At 39.8% G+C, this 14,833-nt stretch overlaps 1 pseudogene across 1 annotated transcript; it reads right to left on the reverse strand.

The window, feature by feature from the left end:
- Window positions 1-13,677: 13,677 nt before the first annotated feature.
- On the reverse strand, window positions 13,678-14,358 carry LOC102928001 (immunoglobulin kappa variable 4-1 pseudogene; annotated as a pseudogene). Its single transcript, XR_013049646.1, has 2 exons — window positions 14,295-14,358; window positions 13,678-14,093 (listed from the first exon to the last, which is right to left on the reverse strand). The product of XR_013049646.1 is annotated as an immunoglobulin kappa variable 4-1 pseudogene (transcript).
- Between the last annotated feature and the right edge of the window lie 475 nt (window positions 14,359-14,833).

Here is a 14,833-nt window from a genome sequence, read left to right on the forward strand (position 1 = left end):
TTACTTAACAAGGGGGAAATCATGCCATATACTTGAAACCTAGTCAAATATCCAGGGCTAGTGTAGCCATGCATCTTGGAAGGGTCTATAAACTCTCTATCTCACTAAACCTGCATAATCCATAACTGCATGCAAATAATTTGTCCTATTACCACAGATAATGGTGGTCTTCACCCCTTATCAAAGAAAACTCTCATTGCAACAGATGGAAACCATTATACAAAGCCATTCCAATCTATAGAGAGATGTGTGAAACCCAGCCCCAAAACATATATCTATAAAACAATCTCACATCTCAGGCTCAAGAAACACTGAGAAACAGGGAGAAGAAGATAGCTTGTAAGACACAGAGGATCAGGGAGTTTCCTGTCAGATTATGTATCTTTGTATATCAGAAGCTGTATCCATGAAGTCTCACCAACATGGTTTTATAAATTTTAATCCACTATGTTCAGAAAAGGACTATTTCTAACATCTCTTGGCATTATTATTTTATTTTACTTGGTAGCAGGAGATCTTGAAGAAGCTGAAATCTATAGTATGAATGACAAAAACTCTTAAGTTCCTGTAAATATCAGCTTTCCCTTTGTCTGTGTTAGCTTTTCCCTTTTGAGAGATGGACCAGCATATGCATTTCCAAGGTCTCTAATATATTATTAGCATTGAGAATCATGTTCATCATGTCCTTCAAACAGAGACAAAACTTCACAGCTGACTCTCTTCACTGCTGTGGGTAGTATGAACCTTTTTGGTTTTCTTCCAAAGATAGAAAGAAATTTATACCACTGGCTCACCAGATAGACTGCCCACCCGTTTCTTGGCTTTTTCCATATCACATTACCCACTAGCAGTTTACATATGGGTCTCCAGGGAGACTTTTCTCTTCAAGGATTAGAGGAAATCTCAGTTCTGCTTGGCTCCACTAGATGAGTTTGCAGAATGAAGATCTTTCTCTATAGCTTAGGTACTAATGCTCAGGATCACAGATGAGGTCAGAGATGAGAAAGCAAAGCAGCACAGGATGAGATCTAAGGTCACATTGCTTCCTGTGTGCTTTCTGTGCACATGAGAGATGAGCAGTATTCGTCATGCAAAGTGGGACAGGGATTTTGCATTTGTCATAGAAAGCATCCACAAAGAAAAGGCACCTGGACTCTGGTGATGATTGTCATTTGCAAAGAGTAAAATACTGTGAGGAAATCTCTGAGGGCATTTTATTGGATGAAAATACTGAAGTATGTATTCAAATTGGATATTGAGGATGTAAAAAACAAAGTCACATGGTAGTTAGTATAAAATGTCAGATAATAATACTTAAATATTTAAATAGCTAATGATTTTGAATGACCTCATACTTGTCTCTCATTCTTTCAGGATCCTCTGAAGACGCTGAGATGACTCAGACTTTGTCACCTCTGGCTGTCATCATTAGACATCTTATCTCCATCTCGTACAAGTCAAATCAGAGTCTCCTAAAAACTAACCTACTTGAAATGGACTGTATACAAGACAAGAAACTGGTCATATTTACCAATTTATAATATTTTGAAACTTGATTCTGGGATTCTTGACAGGCTCAGTGGCACTGGGTCAAGGGACATACTCATTTCATACTTAAAATCAGCAGAATGAAGACAGAGGATGTTGTCATTTACTACAGCATAAAAGGCACACAATCTCCTCATACATTGCTATAACCTAAAATGAAAACTTCCCTACTTAGGTAGACTAACTGCCAATATGTGTTACTTGTCTTTGGAACATCATGGAAGATTGCATGAACTGGACTGAGAGGAAGAACAGATCAACAAGTAACAGATGAGTTCTGTGCCCCATGGGAAACATATCTTCATCCAGAAAAAGTCTTAGTGGGGCATTCAGCTACTGCACACTCAACATGGCAATACCAAGCAGAAAAAGAAACATTACCCAAATTTCTTCTAAATAATTATATATAATTGAAGGTAAAGGGAGTTCCAGTGTACCAATAACCTGTGTTCTTCTGAAAATTTTTAGTAATTTATAGATGACCCTTGTGGCTTGTAGAGTCTTCTCATTTTGATAGTGAGATAGAAACCAACACAAACACACAAAAATCACTCTACATGAAAAATTAATAAAAAGGAAATCACGAAAAGGAATAGAAATGGTGGGAGGGCTGTACAGAAAGAGTAAGACATAAAGGCTGCTGAAAGAACTGCAACCTGATACAGTAACCAAGGACAACAGCATGGAGGGTCCTCAAGAAAACGTGGAACTACCATATGATTCAGCTACTCCTACACTAGGTAATTTCCTGAACAAATCTAATCATTATTAAATAGATCAACTCCCACACCCATGTTCATTGCTGTACTACTCACAGTGGTAAGAATTTAAATAAACCTACTGGATATCAACAGATGAACTGATTTTAAAAAAGTGGTGCATATGTTCAAGAAATATTATTCAGCCATAGTAAAAGTAGAGATGATATAAATGTGACTGTTAAGTTTCAAACCTGGGACAAATGCCTGAGGTACCTATTTAACATATCAAAGCAGACCTGGCCACCAGATTCTCCCAGCATCCCTCATTTGCTACCTGTTACAGGGTATGGCTGGCATACAATACTCTCTACCCTGACCTTTCCAGCCCAGAGTCAGGGCTGCCCTTCCCCCAAAGGATCTTCCCTATATAATCCAGACATTTTGGCTACCTGCCATTTTTTGTACCTTTGATCTCCTGGATGCTGCACCTGGTTCCCCTCTCTCCCCTCTCCACATGACCCAGCTAAGTTTGTTCAAATCCACTCAGAACTCTCCCAGATGTCCCTGTCCATCCTCTACCAAAGCTTTCGATCTTATCTACAATAAACTCCCCTCCATCATATGGAGGAGTAGTCATGTCCTTTCCTTTACTTTTTATTTCTTTTTTCATTCAATGACAACTTTTGCTCTGTGACTCACTATATGGGTTTGTTTCATGAAAGGCTCCTTGTGAATTTGAATAAAATACATATGTTTTCCTATGTTTAGGGATAAAGTTCATGCAACCCCTCCTCATTGAGGCTGATTAGTAGTAATCTTAAATCTTCTACCTCCTTCATGATTTACTTACTACATGTATGTCAGTAACTGTGAAAGCCACTGTGAGACTCAGGTGGATCAGGATTCTATCCTGGTACATGAGGGGTTGAGTGAGAATATTTGCAAACTCAAGATAATCTTGGGAAACTTTGTGAAAATTTTTTTCAAAATTAAAAGAAAAAAAGTTGTGCCATCATCCTCACTCGCCCAGAAGGAGATACTTTTGTGTACCTACATGAGAATGCAGCCTTGACAACACCTTATCTGTAGCCTAGAATATACCTGTTAGGATTGTAGTCACTATGTTTGTGCTAACTTATTGTGCATCACTAGGACTAACACAACATGGTCTCACTATCCTGAACTAGGACTCTAAACTTGAAAAACTCAGAGACCCGTGTCTCAGAAAAATTGCTAGGGATCATTCCATTGAGCTTTCTCACTCCACGTGGGGAGGATGCAGAAGCCCAAAGAAGGCTCATGTAGAAGTGAAGAGTGTGTACAAAGTAAACCTTCAATGACCATGGCTATGCACACTTGGGCCTCTAAAGTTCATGTGTCTGCAATGGTAGATTTATAAAATGAAAAGGAACTGGACATGGTGACATGTTATCCAGCAATCAGGGAGAAAGGGCAGTTGGGTTGCAGGTTTAGGGTCACTAGGCACTAAATAATAATTTCCAGGTCAGCTGGTGATATATATATATATATATATCACTCCTCCCACATTAGAAGACAGCAAAAAGTGAATTAGGCAAGAAGAGAATGTGACCACATTGTGAAAGATATCATAGAGAAGGATGTGAGTATAGGATGAGGAGAAAATAACAGCTAATGAGTCTAAGACCATGGATGAGCATCTGTGATGGACACGGAGATGCAGAACAGAATACAAGCAGTAAATCAGCTGAAGGAAGCTTGTCTGTGTGATCTGCTGAAGAGAGACTTTGAAATCTCAAGAAAATAAAAGAGGAAATGTGACATTAAGGTCAGAATGTCAACTTGTGTCTGCAAGACAACTAACAAGCTTCAGTTCTCAAGCTCTGATTATTTTCAGAGAATGAGGAAAGTTTCCTGTAAGTTTAAAATGATCATCTACTCAGTCTATTGAACACACAAATACACACACAGATGCACACAGATACAAATACAGATGCATGCATGTACACATGTATGTGTACACACATATTATATTTTTAAAAGGAAATGTTTAATAATGAAGCAAATTGAAAATTTCTAAAGCATCCGTGTTTAGACAAACAGGCATATCAGTTTAAGAAATCTCTGTTTCACAGCTTCATTCTTTGTACAAACAAGATTTGTAAAATCACATGGTTGAGATGTGTTGGCAAAGACACAGCTAAAACTGAGACTCAGTGAGGAGCAACCCCAAGAGGGTTTTGTTTAGCCCTGGAGCTCTGTAGGAGGAAACTTCCTACTCTGCTGACAGTAGCAGCTTACAGCATCATCAGCCTCCACCGGATGGTTGGTGAGGGTGAAGTCTGTCCCTGACCCACTGCCACTGAACCTGGCAGGGTCTCCATATTCTAGGTTAGATGCTCCATAGATGAGGAGTTTGGGGGGCTGTCCTGGTTTCTGTTGGTACCAGTGCGTATAACTATTACCAAATAAACTGACACTTTCACTGGCCTTGCAACAGTTGGTGGCTCTCTGCCCTAGAGACACAATCAATGGAGCTGCAGACTGGGTTAGCACATTGTCCCCAGCAGAACTGAAAATGATAAGCACACACTGCTGTCACAGATGTACGTACCCCTGTATAAAACAATCATTTTTGTGGAATCTGTGTTAGTTATGAGCTACACTCTGAGAAGCGATGAAATCAAAGGGAAACTTTAAACCAATTAAAGGTGATCATTTCAATGATCAGGACACCAAAGCATGGAAGACATTAAGGGCTACAAGGGATGTTCCCAATACTGTAACTTCTCACCTAGAACCCAGAGTAGCAGTACCCATAGCAGGAGAGGGGCTGACCCAATCTCAGAGAGCTGGAATAAAGGCTGCCTCATGGGAACTGGCAAGCTGCCTTGTCTCAATTTACAAATCAGCTGAGAAAATTTTGACTTGGTGCTTAAAGGACACCTGCTCTTTTGCCACTCTATGGCAGTTAGGATTAGCAAAGGATTCCCTGGAGTATTTTAAGTGTATCCCAAGTGATTTTTTTGGCAAGCCTTGTGGAATCACATTCTGTTATTTTGAGGTTCCATCTGGGGAGTGCACTATCACTGCTCTGCTTGCTGTGAAGGATCTGAGTTGAAGGAGCACTGTGAGTCCTCAGAATTAAATTTTTCATAAGCATGTTTTTATTTGTAATTTATGAGAATATGTGTTTTGTCTCCATGTATATCTGTGCACCACATACGTGGCTGCTGCCCTTGGATTCCAGAACAGAAAATTGGATCCCCTGAAACTAGTGTTGCTGATGATTGTGAACTGCAATAGGGTTGCTAAGAACTGAACCCATGTCCTCTTCAAGAGTAGCAAGGGTTCTTAACCACTGAGCCATATCTCTAGCCCCAAATTAAATTTTATATGTCATGACAACCTGCCTTGCATTGTGATATTTCTCACCAAGAGTTGAAAACAATCAGGTTTAATAAGATGGAAAAGAACAAGGTGTCATGTTTAGATGGGAAGGGCATTGGCTCCACTAAGAGACTATAATCTGAAGGTCATCAGGAGCAGAAGAAGCAGTGAGCCATGAGCATGGGATAAAGAAGGAGGCTGGAAACCTAACTTAGAATGAACAGACATCACTGAGGATAAGGCAGGTCTCTCCATCTTCTCACTCCAAATTCAATGCTGAGTACACATGAAGCCTTCACAAATGGTGGGACATTTCCCCCTCTAACCAGTTACACCTCCTCATAATCCACAGTTCCTGTCAGTCAGCAACCAGCTTAGGAACCCCAGCTCAGTATGTGGACAGAGTGACAGACACCCTGGCAATGTCTCTACTATGAAACCAAAGGAGGATAATGATACTGGACTTTGTGTCCCTCTGGACAATCACTATCTATTCCACACACAGGACCACCCCCTGTAAGACAAACCCCAGATTTGCTGAACAGTGAGGCTCATTCATAATGAGCATTTCTCTTCTCACTGGCACCTGAACTGGAGGCATTAAAAATGGGAGAATATTGTATGCACTGACAGGAAACAGTCCCATGTTTCACCTTCTGGTATTTGTTAGTGAGAAATGTCGTAGATCCTCAAACCCTCACATAGTATCATTATAATTTAAGGGACTGAGTGAAGCTCAGTACTCCCCAATCAAGGATTGCAGTACACTGTAATCTGACTGTCCCCAGAAAGCCAATGTGGTGAAAGCCTTGGTCTCCACTCTGTTTTGTTTGGTGGTGAAATGTGTATGAATACAGCACCACTGGGAAGGTTTGAGGTCACTAACACTGTGCTCATGAGGAGAACTGTGTGCCTGTGATCCCCTGCTCTTTCCTGGCTACAAGATGCTCAGCTTTGCTCCACACTCCTGTACTGATGGACTGCCTCACCACAGACTCACACAGGACATTACTCCCATGGAGAAGATCCTCCACAACTGTGCCAATGTTAAGTTCTTTGTTTGGATTCTGCTGCACCAGATAACAGCAGAACTGTGCCTGAGACCCCATTCTCATGGTAGATTTATGTCCATCATGTGACTCTCAGTACCTGTGTGTCATTACCAGTTAGGTGTGTTTCCTGTAGAAAACAGACAGTTGGATATAGTTTTTAACCTAGTTCAACAATATCTTTATCTTTATTGCTAAATTATGGTCACATATGGCTATTAAGAAATGTTTTATTAATTCTTATAATATTGTTGTGGTTACTTGATTTATTAGATTGTTTGTTTTCCATTTCTCCTTCTCAACTATATTGGAGTTTTCTGGCTTATAGTGTTGGGCACACTGGACTCCTTTCCTAATAGACCTTGCTTATCCATCCCTCTCATGACACAAACATATGTCTGTGCTCTCATGATTGAAACACTTTCTCCTATGGGCATAGTATTTTATAGTATCCTCCACAGTGCTGTCTTCATGGTCATGAAATACATTATTTTGTTATTGTCTTGTAATATCCTTATTTGTCCCTCAACTTATAATACAATTTTGCTTTTTTTAAACCACTGAGTAATACTCCATTGTGTAAATGCACCACATTTTCTTTATCCATTCATAGAGTTGTTTCCAGGTTCTGGCTATCATAACTACACAAAACCATCCTGAGTGAGATAACCCACACCCAGAAAGATGAACACAGTATGTACTCACTCAAAGAGGATATGAGAGGAAAGGATATCCAGGCTACAATCTGCAACCCCAGAGAGCTAGGTAACAAAGAGTACCCTAAGAAGGACAGGCATAAATCTCCCTTGGAGGGAAAAAGAGATAATATCTCTTGGGTAAACTGGGAGCATGCATGGTGGGGAGGGCATGGGTAAGTGGAAGAGATGGCAGATGAGAACTTGAGGGAACAGGGTTGTTGAGTTGGGCAGGGACAGAAAGGGAGAACAAGGAAAGAGATATCTTGACAGAGGGAGTCATGGGGTGGGGGAAAATGGTGCTAGAGAAATTCCCAAGTATCCACAAAGATGACTCCACCTAAGACCCCAAGCAGTAGTTGAGTGGGTGCCTAAACTGGCCTTCCGATGTAATCACATTGATGGCTACCCTACCTAATTGTCATCATAGAAACTTCATCCAGTAACTTATGGAAGAAGATGCAGAGATCCATAGCTAAGCACTGGGCTGAGCTCCTGGAGTCCAGTCTAAGAGAGGGAGGAGGGATTATATGAGCAAGGGGGATCAAGACCATGATGAGAAAATACACAGAGATAGCTGATCCAAGCTAGTGGGAGCTCAAGGGAACCTGAACAGGACCCAACTAGGTCCTCTGAATGTGGGTGACAGTTGTGTGTCTTGATCTGTTTGTGGAGCCCCTTGCAGTGGGACCAGAATTTATCCTTAGCACATGAACTGGGTTTTTGGCGATCACTCCCTGATGAGGGATATCTTGCTCTGCTTTGATGCAGGGGTTAGGGGCTTGGCCCTGCCTCAACTTGATATTCCAGACTTCTTTGACTCCTCATGGGAGGCCTTACACTCTCTGAGGAGTGGATGGGAGGTAGGGAAGATAGAAGGAGTGAGAGGAGGGGAGAGAGGAGAAACTATGGTAAGTATATTAAAAAATTTAAATAAAAATGCAATTATACTGGACATGGCTAACTTATTTAACAATTACTTACTATCAAGACCTGAAATATACTGTCCCATGTTTTTCTAGCCTTTACAGTTTCAAATGAGAGTTCAGATGTCATTCTGATGTGTCTGTCTTTGGAGTTGAGTTGGCATTTGTCCATTATATCATTGGACTTTGATTATTTCCTTTGTATTTTTTACATTATAGACACAATCCATGACATGGGGAGGTGTTTCTCTGGTGTTATTCATTAGACAACTAAATGCCTTTCTGCATTTGTAATTTTTTTCTCTTTACATGAAATTTTCTGTACTCATGTATTCATGTACACATTTCATTCAATATGTTCTCTGTGTCTTTGGTTTTTGGGTTTTTTTATTTATTTTTTTTCCTTTTTTTAATTTTACAATACTATTCAGTTCTACATAATAGCCACAGATTCCCTTGTTCTCTCCCTTCCTGCTCCCCTCTCCTTCCCCCTAGCCCACTCCCCACTCCCAACTCCTCCAGATCAAGGTCTCCCCCGAGGACTGGGATCGACCTGATAGACTCAGTCCAGGCAGGTCCAGTCCCCTCCTCCCAGATTGAGCCAATCGTCCCTGCATAAGTCCCAGGTTTCAAACAGCTAACACATGCAACGAGCCCAGGACCTGGTACCACTGCCTAGATGCCTCCCAAACAGATCAAGCCAATCGAATGTCTCACCTATTCAGAGGGTCTGATCCAGTTGGGGGCCCCTCAGCCTTTGGTTCATAGTTCATGTGTTTCCATTCATTTGGTTATTTGTCCCTGTGCTTTATCCAACCTTGGTTTCAACAATTCTTGCTCATATAGACCCTCCTCTTTCTCACTAATTAGACTCTGAGCGCTCCACCAGGGGCCTAGCCATGGATGTCTGCATCCAGATTCCTCAGTCCTTGGATGGGGTTTATGGCACAACTATTAGGGTGTTTGGCCATCCCATCACCAGAGTAGGTCAGTCCCGGCTGTCTCTCGACCATTGCCAGCAGTCTTTTGTGAGGGAATCTTTGTGGACTTCTGTGGGCCTCTTTAGCTCTTTGTTTCTTTTTTTTCTCATGTGGTCTTCATTTACCATGGTCTCCTATTCCTTGTTCTCCCTCTCTTTTCTTGACCCAGCTAGGATCTCCCGCTCTCTTTCCCTCAACCCTCACCTTTCATTGCTCCCACTCATGTCCAGGCTGTTCATGTAGATCTCATCCATTTCTCCGTGTATTTCTTGGGGTCCCATTTCCACTGGTGATGTGATGTGAGTAGCAGTCCAGTCATCCTTGTTCCACATCTAGCATCTTCCTATGAGTGAGTACATACCATATTTGTCTTTCTGAGTCTGGGTCACCTCACTCAGGATGATTTTTTCTAGATCCATCCATTTGCCTGCAAAACTCATGATGTCATTGTTTTTCTCTGCTGAGTAGTATTCCATTGTATATATGTGCCACAATTTATTTATCCATTCTTCAGTTGAAGGGCATCTAGGTTGTTTCCAGGTTTTGGCTATTACAAACAATGCTGATATGAACATAGCTGAGCAAGTGCTCTTGTGGTATGATTGAATATTTCTTGGGTATATGCCCAGGAGTGGTATAGCTGGATCATAGGGGAGATTTATTCCCAATTTTCTAAGAAAGTGCCATATTGATTTCCAAAGTGGTTGTACAAGCTTGCATTCCCACCAGCAGTGGAGGAGATTTCCCCTAGTTCCACATCCTCTCCAGCATAAAGTGTCTTCAGTGTTTTTGATCTTGGCCATTCTGACAGGCATAAAGTGGTATCTCAGAGTTGTTTTGATTTGCATTTCCCTGATGATTAGGGGTGTTGAGCAATTCCTTAAATGTCTTTCAGCCATTTGGGTTTCCTCTGTTGAGAATTCTCTGTTTAGTTCTAAAGCCCATTTCTCGATTGGACTGTTGGTCATTTTGATGTCTAATTTCTTGAGTTCCTTATATATTCTGGATATCAGCCCTCTGTCACATGTGGGGTTGGTGAAGATCTTTTACCATTCTGTAGGCTGTTGCTTTGCCTTGTTGATCATATCCTTTGCTCTACAAAAGCTTCTCAGTTTCAAGAGGTCCCATTGATTGATTGTTTGTCTCAGTGTCTGTGCTACTGGTGTTATATTTAGAAAGTGATCTCCTATGCCAATGCGTTCAAGACTACTTCCTACTTTCTCTTCTAGGAGGTTCAGAGTAGCTGGATTTATGTTGAGGTCACTGATCCACTTGGACTTAAGTTTTGTACACGGTGACAGATATTGATCTATTTGCAGCCTTCTACACGTTGATATCCTGTTATGCCAGCATCATTTGTTGCAATAATTATATATTTCTTCTCCTATTTGAAATGTTTGTATATTGATACAAATGGAAAATTATATTTGTCATACTGTATGTATATTCTACCAATTTAGAATATTTTGTTACTGATACATGTATAGGATTATGTCATATTGAATATTACACTATACATTCCTATCTCTGCTTAAGCTATTTTATGTATTATCACAATTTTGAGATCTTTGTCCTTCTATTGTACATTTGCTTACAGACTGTTTCCCTTGTTTATGTGAAACGTCAGTCCTTAGAATATTTAGGCAGATAAGACTTCCAGATTTATAGTCACCTATACTTGTCATTTCTATAGTTATATTAGTTAGGTTCTCCAGATTTACAGAAACATATGTCACATGGATAGGTAATCTTCAATCACTTCATAGACCTTCAGAATATGGCATTTAAATGTTTTGATAACTTAGAATTCTCTTGAAGTGAGACACAATTGCTCCTGACACCATCAATCTGATCTTGAGAGAATGTTGTACTTCTGAGACATTTCCATTTGGAAGTTTGTCTTATTCATGGCACAAAATGTCCTACTGGGCAAAGAACTGCCCTTGCCACAACTGCTGACAGTATGAATACTATCCTTTCTGTACAAGCAGCACACAAGGAAAAGTGACTTCTGAACTCTACCAAGACAGGGTAAGATGATCTTTCAAAATTCCTGCTTCTAAAAATGGTCTATCAGATATTCTAAGCCTATAGCCAATTTGAATGCACCATCAACTCTGTGAAACTTTAATTCTCCAGGTTGCCTGTTGTCTCTGTCTACTCTAGCAAGATCCCTGAAAGTTGCTTGCATTCATCTCCTGTTTTCTCACGTATTATTATCACCTTCTGGGGTCTTTGGAGTAGTTGAAGACTAGATAGTTATAATTATAGTTTTCCTTAGTCATGATAAAAGATAAATCAGATATGAAACCTTAGACTCACAAATATAGGATAGATAGAATATTACCTTTAACTTTGACAAATACAAATACCAGATATTGTAACTCTAATTCTTGCTTAATAGCTGTTTGTTATATATAATTTTACTATGTTAAAGTTTAAACCTTCCTTTTTGATTAGACAGACAGGGGAAGTGCTGTGAGATGTCTTTTTGGATGCAGTGAGTATGTGTTACTCTGGTTGATAAATAAAGCTGCATTAGCCTATGGCAGGGCAGGATGGAGCCAGGTGGAAAAATCCAAAAGAGACAGTGAGAGGAGAAAGGAGAAAAAGGAGATGATAGGAGCCACCAGGAGGAACAAGTTGTAAAAGTACCAGTAAGCCACGCCCATGTGGTAACATATAGATTAATAGAAATGGGTCAGGTTATAAGAGCTAGCTAGTAAGAATCCTGCCATTGGCCATGAATTTAGTAACTAATATTAAGACTCTTAATGACTATTTTATAAGCAAGTGAGTAACTGAGATGGGAGAGCTTTGTTCTGACCATGGGCCATGCTGGATACAGGAAACCTTCTAACTACAGTATCTTTTATGGTGATTCACCATTTTTATGAGTATGTTTTTGAAAACTTCACCCAACATTTTACCTATAACAGATCTTTGAGTTGAATCCATATGGGAATTATCATCCTTTGGAACATCATTTTTTATTTGTTTGTAAGGATCATGTTTTTCTGTGTTATGATTTGTATCTGTTGGTTTACACACCTCTTTGGGTTTATTTGAGGCTTTTCTACATTTAGCAACCTACACTCAAGGTTCACTGCCAAGAATCACTCAGCTTTAAGGTATCTGGCACTCTCTAGAAATTTTCCATACTCTGTAACACATTTGTTCCCTGCCATATCTCCAAAATAGGTGCTCAACAAGTTTCTTATTCAGAATATGGACACAATTAGTTACCACACTGATATTACATGGAAGCACAAAATATTCCTTTCTGGAAACATAAGCTTTATTAATTGATATAAAATGTAAAGACTGGAAGGTAGCATCTGCTGACACAGAATTATATCCAGCATTAGTGTGAAGGGAGCTTTCTCAGTTTTCACCGTTGGAAATCAAATATGGAGACTTTAGAGGGAGATGTGGCCTGAGAAATTAGGGCAAGAAATATCACATTTTCTCTTTTTTTGAATCCTAAGTATATGGATTTTGGGTATGTAAAGTTCATGACTGAATATATATATATATATATATATATATATATATTATACATGTGGATATGTGTGTATCTATGTATGTATATGTGTGATGTTCATATATGTTTATGTATATGAAATTGTAGGATGGGTGAGTGTGGGTGTGTCTGTATGAAAGACAGAGACAGAGAGATAAAAATAAAAGAAGCTGGGGAAGAAAAGACAGCAGGAAACGGAAGGGGAAATGGCAAAGGTTAGTGCATACGGTGAAAGTACCTGATACACTAGAAAAACATAGCTTTCAAGGAAATTGTGTAGAATAACTTTACATCAATAAAATATTTTAAGATATAGCAAGATGGATCAGATGGCAAAGGCACTTGACACCAAGCCTGATGTCAAATCTGAGCTTGAAGCTCAGAACCCAAATGATGAAGAGACAATCAAGTCCAAGTATCCTCTGACCTCTAGAAATATGCCATGTAATATGTACACCTAGAAACATGCACATTCACATATATATTAAAAAAAATATAGTAAAAGTTAAAAGAATTTATGGAAAGGAAAAGAAAAAAAATAGAAGAAATAGGCATCAGTGAGGAAGTAAGAAAGCACTCCAGAATCTAGAAAGAGCAGGAAACACTCTTTCTTCCAACAGAAATACAGTTTGCCATAATCATCACTTCAGCCCATAGCCTCTTATGTTGGAACCAAATTCCAGAACTATAAAAAGATAAATCCCTCATAGTCAAGCAACAGAGTTTTTGTTAATGTATTAAAAAAGGAATTGTAAGATAATACTGAGTTCTCCTTTGCATTGTCATATAAAGGTTTTTCATAACAAAAGACATAAGAGACATTAAAACCATTATATTTTGCTGGGATTGGCAAACTTGTTCATCAGTATTTCAGAGACACTGGCTCTCAGCCAAAAGGGGGAAGTGGAAGTGTGCAGGTCCAGGGCTGTGTGTGGTGCAGGCAGCTGGTGAGACTCTCAGAGGAGGTTTTTGTTGGAGGCTGAAGCACTGTGGGAGGATCACTGCGATACTGCTGACAGTAGTAATCTGCCAGGTCTTCAGCCTGGACATTGCTGATGGTGAGAATGTAATCTGTCCCAGACCCACTGCCTGTGAAGCGATCAGGGACCCCAGTGTTCCGAGTGGATGCCCAGTAGATAAGCAGTTTAGGAGCCTGCCCTGGTTTCTGCTGGTACCAAGCCAAGTAGTGATTGGAGCCTAAAGTGAGACTCTGACTGGACTTGCAGCTGATGGTGACCTTTTCTCCTGCTGACACAGCCAGGGAGGATGGAGACTGGGTCATCACGATATCTGCACAGGCTCCTGCAATCAGGAATATCAATGATCATGCATAATAAAAAAAACTACAGAATTCAATACAAATTAAATTTTTCATTTAATGTCCTCGTAATGCTATATTGTCAGAGTATTATTGCATAAATATTATTACATCGTGACACACACTGTAAATTTTTTATACAAAAAGTGACTCTAAAAAGGTTATAATACTTTAAAATTTCTCACCAGACACCCAGAACAGCAGGGACAAGAGGACCTGTATCTGTGACTCCATCCTGCTCCCACTGCTTGTCTGATGCAGCTCTGTTCTCACTGAAAAGGCCTAGTTTATAAATTCTGAGCAGCTGGTCTAGGCTGGAGGAGCCATGCAAAGCAGTCAGCAAATACAAAGGCAGATGCCTGGGCAGTGTGTGTGAGAGTGGCTGCTGTCAATCAACAGCCAAAAATACTATAACAGAGAGCATAAGAAATCACTGAAAGATATTGGCTTACAGCTCTCCAACAGAAATATACTAGGATATCAATAGATGCTTTGGTTAAAATCCAAGACATATTTAAATCAGGTGACTTGTGCAGAGACATTAGGAGAGCTATCTCAGATTGACTGACCTAGGGAAATGATATGTTCAAAAAATTACAACAACAAATTAGGAAACATACAGTAAAGAAGATGTGCAATTAATGAAAGGAAGGATGGAATGAAGAAAAGAGAAAAGCCAAAAGCAAGAGAATTAATACTAATTATTTTCATTATCTCCCATCTC

The sequence above is a fragment of the Peromyscus maniculatus genome, chromosome 3 (genome assembly GCF_049852395.1).
Source record: "Peromyscus maniculatus bairdii isolate BWxNUB_F1_BW_parent chromosome 3, HU_Pman_BW_mat_3.1, whole genome shotgun sequence".
Lineage (NCBI taxonomy): Eukaryota > Metazoa > Chordata > Mammalia > Rodentia > Cricetidae > Peromyscus > Peromyscus maniculatus.